Raw genomic sequence first — 5,112 nt, 5'->3', positions numbered from 1 at the left:
TCGTGCCGCCAGCGATACATCTGATAACTGCTGATTTCGCCGACTACGGTTGCGCGTAATCGTACTATCAGTAACGGTCGGACGACGCTCGCAAAGTTATCTGGACAAGGGAGTTTGCTCAAGATTAGATGCGGCCTCGCAGAATCTGTACGTCGGCTGTCTTTTAGTGCGTTGGTTCTGCTTTTGCGCCGGAAATCGCGGATTATCGCTTCCAGGCCAAATGTGCACACGTTAAAAAAGTTGAAAAAGCGTTCAACGTTATTTCTCCATGGCTTCTAAAAGCGTGAGATTTATAGCAATACATAGCATATACAGGGTGTTTCAGCGAACACTTTCAAAATTTATTTAAGGTTGCCTGTGGCAGATAGCCCAAATCTAAGAGGCGGACATTACTTGCACAAAAAAAAAAAAAAAAAAAAAAATGAAATGTATAATCGAATAATTAACAAAAATTCACTAAGTTGACAGTTGACAAGAACTTTATTAAAAGGTCCTGAGGAAAAAGATTGGGGGAGCCGAAGGCACCCCAATCAAGTAATTATTTTTTAAACTAATTACCTGATGGCCCATATTGCAATTGAGAAATTGTTGCCGGGGGGTTCGCAAGGCGGGTCCACACAAGTTTCGAGATATTAATTCGCAAATCTTTGCGAATAAATGCATTGGCGTTCCAGTTAATTTTGTACTTTAATGCATAAAGCGACGTTTTGTTAAGGTACTAACTGGACGCCAATGCATTTCTCCGCAAAGTTCGATAATTAATATCTCGAAACTGGTGTCATCCCGAGAATTCTTTCCAAGTGGATCCGCCTTGCGAACTCCACTCCACGGCTACAATTTGTAAATTGCAATATGGGCCATCAGTAATTAGTTAATAACTTAATTAGTAAATTTTTGTTAATTATTCGATCAGGCATTTCAATTTCTTGTGCAAGTAATATGTAGACCACACACAGTAGAGTAGACCGGCTCTTCTAGTAGACCAGCTCATGAACCAGAATTGTGCTATCTGCCGCAGGCAACCTTTAAGAATTTTGAAAGTGTTCGCTGAAACATTCTGTATAGGAAGAATCCACTGTTTTGCAGAAAAGGCGTGCAAAAGCTCACCATTTTCTTTTAAGAAAGAAGAGAGAGAGAGAGGAAAAAAAAAACGAATTTTTAACTGTTTGAATGTTGTACTCGAATTTACGTGGTTATTTGTAAGCAACTGAAGTTTACGGTGTAGGTAAGGTGAAGAAAAACTAAATATGGAAAACAAGTGACATAGAAGCAGTCATGGCAAGCGCTTTGCTTTGATTTCTGGTATGTATGATTATTGTTTTCATTCCTGTGTCCCGGTTCTTCGCAAATCCCCCGTAGTGCACGTAGTACGTGCCATGTATTTGAGGAAAGAAGAGACGGACAGCGACAAAACGAACAGACTCCAGCCCGAACGCGGTTCCACAGACAATACTCGATCATTCCATTCTTTTAAATTCCACTATTTTTGCAGCCAACTACAGCACACGTCTTCCTTCTACCGCTCCACGTTACGTTCTACCGCACAGTACGTTAGCGAACACAGTTGCATTTCCGACAGCTGATCGCACAGAAGCTAGGGTAGAAGCCGTAATCGTTTCGCATTCGTCCGCATTTCGCCTGAGGCAACATGCGATGATGATGATGATGATGATGATGATGATGATGATGATGATGATGATGATTTATTGGTATCCCCTTTTGAAACGGGGCGGTGACAAATAGTCACCTAGCCTACATAGACATTTTGCATAATACGAACAACCCTGTGCGTACATTGATTTCCCGCCACCATCGTGACAGATAGACATGCGGGCGAGCGCACGACATGCGTGAAACATTTGTGGGCCGCGCGCGCTGAGTTTACATGGTGTCCTGACACACACACACACAGCATGTTCGCCGCACACCATGGCCCTTCGATCGCAAGAACAATAGCTAGAATATTATGTCTAGAAGAGCAGCGAGTTGGGCAAGTTGGTTTAGCGGCAGCGCAACGGCCAAGGACGAAGCGAGACGTGTTTGTCGGCACCGTGTTTGTCGTCTCGCTTCGTCCTTGTCCCTTTGCTCTGCTGCACGTAACGGTGGCCGCTAATCATGGGCTAGACTATCTCAGCCCACTCCAGCGTTTGTACCCCGAAGGCATCGTTGACTGCTATGAAGTGGGGAGCTCTGACTGCGGGAGATTTTAGCATTTTTGTATACATCTCTTTCATCTTTTTTCTCTTCCTCGAAACTTGTCTGTCTACCTTGTACCGCTACCTATGACTGTAACGGATCCGGTCGTATCAATCTATTCCCTGCTTTTTTTCCACCAATATTTATAACGTCTCTTGCTTATCTCGACTGCTGGCAGGTTGATGCTTCCGTCCACTTTAAATCCTTAGGCAACCAGCTCGAGCCTCAAATATAAAGCAAGGCACTTCCTTTCGTGTTATCGTACTGATTTTCCCTTCTAATTTCTTTCTTCTCATTCTTCTAAATCTCCATGCTCTTTTTTGTTTACATTCTTTGCATCCAATTCCATGCCTCTTTTTCTTTGACTTTCTTTTTGATTACTATATTTTCTGTTTGGTGACAACAACGTGGCGCACTCCGAAAGCGCCATCTCGCTCCTCTAGAGCAAACTGCTCCACGAAAAGGGTCTATACTCACACAATCAAGGCAATTAAGGAGAGGAATGTCACTTTTGCACGTGCACCAGTACATGGGTGCGATCTAGTCTTGCAAAGACGTGATACAAGGTTCCAAGTGCCGGATTCTTTTGTGTTGCAGGCCAAAGCAGCCTCATATAGATGATGCACTGTATGGTCGAGCTGGCACCATTTTGCAAGATCATTCTCAGTCAGTGCAAGCCGTGTATGTATGTATGTATGTATGTATGTATGTATGTATGTATGTATGTATGTATGTATGTATGTATGTATGTATGTATGTATGTATGTATGTATGTATGTATGTATGTATGTATGTATGTATGTATGTATGTATGTATGTATGTATGTATGTATGTATGTATGTATGTATGTATGTATGTATGTATGTATGTCAAAACGCCTCTGCCACACACCCTCCAATTATAAACTTATAAAAGTAGCAGGTTGAAGGCGTTCTTTGTCGTGATTTAGTAAACGTTAAGTAATTAAGTAAACGTTAACGCTAAGTCAATGCTTATGTTGTTCACGAGTGCACTCATCATGACGTGTCATGATATATGCTGCGCGTTGTGCAAAGAACCCCCTTAGTCGGGACATTCCACATAGAAAACATCATTTCTTGCGTGGTGTAGAAGTGTGAGTTATAGCTGGTTATAGGCACGCAAGAATACCCTTAAGGGTGCGATTCTTTATTTGCAAAGTGCAAATGGTTCTTTAATTATCTTCGCTTCTCGCTTTAATTTTTCATCTCAGCGCACTTCTAGCTTGCCAGTTTCGCTCTACAGCCAGTCGCTCTCCATGGGTGAAGATGCCTCTTTCATCAGAACGTAGCATTAAATTTGGGTACGCGGGAGAAAAACAAGAAAAAAAAAAATACACAGCCACACAGGGCCTCCTAACCGATCTGCTGAAGTTTAAGGAATCGTATGCGGCCGCCCCATAGGTAGGTTTTAATTGTTACAGACTCTGTCCCCGCTTTTGGGGCATAAATCTCCGAAAGAAACCAATTGACTTAGCCGTCGCACATTTCTCCATTTTAGTCAAACCTGCCAGCGAAGTTCGCCTTCCTCGGTTACGGTCTGAACGCATACTGGTGTAACATAAAAGAAGTGGACGACACCCTCGCAACCTGGTCACTATACTGTCGAAGCGGTTGTTCTTTTCCAAACGCATACAATGACGGATAGGTTTCACAAATGCCCTCGTTTAGAAAAAAACTATATATAGTAGCGCGTTCTCACAAATTCTGACCTCGCGCCTTCGTTATCGCAGGAAATTAGGTCTTTGTTCTTTGGGCCGCAGCAGCCGAGCTACTCTAATAAACGCTTTTTCTATCATGCTCTTAGTCGACTTTTATCCGCCCTCGGCCTTTTTTTTTTCTTCTTCTTCTTTATCTCATTCGCATTCGCGCACAATTTGCGTGCCTCAAAGACAATGGGCCATTCTTTCATTGACGGCCGAGTTTTTCACCATGTACTGTCGTCGCATGTGGAGGTTGTTGCCCATCGAGATGACTTTTGTTTTGTCTGTATCTGTGATGTTTTGTTCGGGTTGTCCTGTAATTTGTTTTATTTGTGAATCGAATTGGTCAATGAATAAAGCTACACCCCCCCCCCCCTACCCTCTTCCCACACAACATCTTCAAGTAAATAACATCCCCATTACTTTCCTTTTCCCCAAAAAATTTAGAGTAAAAAAAAAAAGCCACGTTTTGGTAAAGTTCACATTTGGTAGGTGTGTGTAATGAATTAACGAATAGATAAGCGATTTATTTTCCAGGAAGTTTCTTTAGTATAAGCGCGGAAAGGGGTGGCAGGAGTAAAAAAGTATAGAAGAGTAATACATACAGAGGTGTTCGGATAGCGATATTTTCGAATCGAATATGAATATAAAAAAATTGGCTTCGAATATCGAATCGAATACTGAATATTTCCTTTATAAAAATAGATGCGTGAACGCACACCTTCAGTGCGAACACAGTGAACTTCACAAAATAATATGTCTAAATCGATTAAAGAATTCTGCAGGAAGTCAGGAAATCGATTTGACGATGACGCGGTGATGCGATGATCATACGCAACTAACTGCACGACATCATGGTCCAGCGACGCCGCCAGGAAACTCAACCTCCCGGTTCCGTCGTGGGAGACGCCCACTCCATGAGAGCCCCGAAGCTCTCGTAGCCTGCATGACCTTGAACAGTTCATTTCCTTCCTTCCTTCATGAAAAAAAAAAAAAAAGTGAGGAAAGCGATTCTCTACGCGCCACCTTAGAAACTTGTGCCTCTCAGTATTGGCACAATATTTTCGTGAGATATGCATTAACAACACCGTCATTGGAGACGTACCTGCGGCGCTTTTAGTTCAACCGACAGGAACAAGCCACCATTCTCATCCCGTACTGTTTGGCCACAGACATGCAAATATCCAAAACTTTC

Source organism: Dermacentor silvarum, chromosome 6, assembly GCF_013339745.2.
Source record: "Dermacentor silvarum isolate Dsil-2018 chromosome 6, BIME_Dsil_1.4, whole genome shotgun sequence".
Lineage (NCBI taxonomy): Eukaryota > Metazoa > Arthropoda > Arachnida > Ixodida > Ixodidae > Dermacentor > Dermacentor silvarum.
The sequence above is the reverse complement of the archived record's forward strand: the minus strand, read 5'-3'. Positions refer to the sequence as shown.